Here is a 3,197-nt window from a genome sequence, read left to right on the forward strand (position 1 = left end):
CTAAATTAAAATTTTACACAAAAAAATAAAATCGCTATAGTTATTCTTAACTTTTTAATGTGTTTTTATACCTATTATTTTATAAGAAGTAACTACTGTCTAGAAGATCTGAAATATAAACCACATCTAGTTCTGCTGCAACTTCCCTAATAATTAGCCCTTGGCTCCTCAGTATGAAAATTATTTTTTTCAATGAAAATTATTTCCTACGGTAGCATTTGATTTCAGTAAGTCCATTCTCAGACAAATGTTCTCAACTTCAGTTACTTTAGGAGTCCAAATGTTACCTTTATGAGCTTCCTTTCTAAATTCCTTGACCTTTTAAAGTTGTTTGTTTTTTAATCCACAGACAGGTATACTTCTTTTCCAGACTTTAATGTCTCCTTCTCCAGAAATCCACTTCTCTGCTTCATTAAACCTCCCTGTAATATCCAGAATTAAATCGCATACCTCATTTATTGTTGTGCTTGTGGATTGCTTTTTCCCCCCTCTTTTTAATGCAGCACTGGAAATGACTTTGAAAGAAATGACCTAAAGTTTTCATCATTCCGTTTGTTTTAATTTTTACTTCTAGATAATTGTGGAAGGAGAAGTTATTTGACCTAAAAAAAGAAGTCATCAAAAGTGCTGGGGTTGGGGTACGTGATGGGCAATGATGGCCACCTCCCAGTAATTGAAGGGGTTTGTCACTTGAGGGAGGAATGATATGATTCCATAGAGCTTTCAAGATAGAACCAGGATCTGACAGACTAAGCTACCAGAAACATACTTCTACTCAGGCTCTTTTAGAAACTGTAACTTATTACCTTCTGAAAGTACTTATTTGGAGGATTCTTGAAATGAACAAGATATTTTACTGAGTTTATAAATCTGAATCCACATCAAAACCTGTGGGAGGCTTTGGCTAAAGGTCTGACCCAGCAAAACAGAATCATGTGGTGGGTTAGAACAATGACCAGGAGGATAAAGGACCTGAGTTAGGTCCCAACTGTACTAGGGGCAAAATTGTGTGATGTTGGCAAGGTTTTTGTTTTTGTTTTTTTACCTCTCCCTGCCTCATTCCCCTCATCTATAAATTGGAGATGAAAGTAGTGTCATAGGGCTTTTGTGAAGGCTAAATTAGTTAATATGTGTAAACTATGCCTGACAACTCAGATGCATTATGTGTCACCTATTTCAAAAATTTCATAGGGATCTCCTCTCTGTTATTTTGAATTTTTTAGAAATAAAGAATAGGGATCCCTGGGTGGCGCAGCGGTTTAGCGCCTGCCTTTGCCCCAGGGCGCGATCCTGGAGACCCGGGATCGAATCCCACGTCAGGCTCCCGGTGCATGGAGCCTGCTTCTCCCTCTGCCTGTGTCTCTGCCTCTCTCTCTCTCTGTGACTATCATAAATAAATAAAAATTAAAAAAAAATATATATATATATATTTTAAAAAAAAAAAAGAAATAAAGAATAAAATTTAGGGTAGGTTTTCATTCTGAAAAGTGCACTCACTCTTCAGTTGTCCATATGCACAGAGCATATTTTCATGAAAATGCACAAGATCCACAAGGGTAGGGCAACCTTTTATTTATTCACTGATGATTCCCAAGCATTAGAAATATCCAGCCTATAGTAGATACTCAATAAATATGCATTGAATAAATAAATTAAAATGTCCAATTGTCTCACATGTTAAAGAACAAATAGATGTACTTAGAATGATTCTCGTTTGTAATTATATCATTAATCATTATTGATTGTGAATCATGATAATTACATTCAATCCTAAATAAAGGCTTTCATTGTCATAATCAAGACATTTAAAAAACAAGTCCTGAAAGTCAGGAAATATGTCTAATTTTTCTTCTTCTTCTTTAAAAATCTGCACTAGCATGTTGCATGAAAGGAGAAAAAATTAACACTCCCCTAGACAAAGAGAGAAGAAGCCCTCAGGCCTGACAACACACAGTTAAGGCATTGCCACATACTTTTTGGCATCTAACCATCATTTTTTAAGAAACAAAACAAACAAGCAAAGGAGGGAAAAAGAAAGAGACAAGCAAACAAAGAAACAGACTCTTAACTGTAGAGAACAAACTGATGGTTACCAGAGGGGAGGAGAGGGAGGAGATGGGGGAAATAGGTGATGGGCATTCAGGAGTGCACTTGTTATAAGCACCAGGTATTACATGGAAGTATTGAATTACTGTATTGTACACCTGAAACTAATACTAGACTGTGTGTTAACTAGAACTTAAATAAGAACTAAAAAACAAAAAAAAAGAACAAAACAAAAAACAAAAAAAACTGCACTAGAAATGATCCTCTACTAAGCCATCCATGACACTTTTCTATTCTTGCCATTCTAAACATTGAGCTGATTTATTTGATAGAGTGTATAAACATTGTCGGACACAAACCAGATATACAGCTGGCTTATAGTAAAAAGGCTTAAGAATTTTTATTTAAATAGTAACAAAAGAAATTAGTATATAGTCTGAACCCCAGAAACCATGTATCAGCTATCAAATGGTCAAGGAATAACCTTGCATTGATCTCTTCTCGTTAGATTGGCATGGGTTTAAATGTGTGGTTTTCAAAAAAAAAAAAAAAAGAAAAAAAAAAGGTGTGGTTTTCTACTCTGATTTCATGATTGAAATTTATTCCAACTGGATTATGACTCTTCCCGGATCCTTGCTAGTTCTTAATGGATGCAATTTCACTTCACCGATGATGGCAAAGGAATTATGCATTTCCAGGTAAAATTAAATAATAAATCTGAAAAATTGGAAGTTAAATGTATAAATTGTATGGAACTTTTTCCATTAAGTCTTTCAAAATTCATACTCACACATAATACCACAAATTAACATTTCACAGTTGCTGAACAATCATGTTAATGTAGTTAACACTCAGATGTTTGTCCCTGAGCAAGGGTCAAGATGCAGATTGGGACATTTTAGAAAATATAAGGAAGCCACTCAAAAATATTTCTAATGCTTTGGCTAAACTCTGTGGGTTTCTATAGGAACTCATCACTATTCAGGTATTATAGCATAATGGTTACAAGAATAAGCTTTGGAATAAAGAAAGACCTCGGTTTACATTTTAATTTACTGTTACTTGAACCAATTATTTATAGTCTCTACTCATCTGTGAAAGGAAGACATTAATCCCACTTCATAGAATTAGTGTAATGGTTAAATGAGATA

At 34.5% G+C, this 3,197-nt stretch overlaps 1 non-coding gene across 1 annotated transcript; it reads left to right on the forward strand.

Annotated features, from left to right (window-relative positions):
- The first annotated feature begins 1,877 nt into the window (after positions 1-1,877).
- LOC119872745 lies at positions 1,878-1,999 on the forward strand. Its single transcript, XR_005362775.1, has one exon. It is a non-coding gene; the product is annotated as a U6atac minor spliceosomal RNA (small nuclear RNA).
- Positions 2,000-3,197: the final 1,198 nt, after the last annotated feature.

The sequence above is a fragment of the Canis lupus genome, chromosome 7, assembly GCF_011100685.1.
Source record: "Canis lupus familiaris isolate Mischka breed German Shepherd chromosome 7, alternate assembly UU_Cfam_GSD_1.0, whole genome shotgun sequence".
Lineage (NCBI taxonomy): Eukaryota > Metazoa > Chordata > Mammalia > Carnivora > Canidae > Canis > Canis lupus.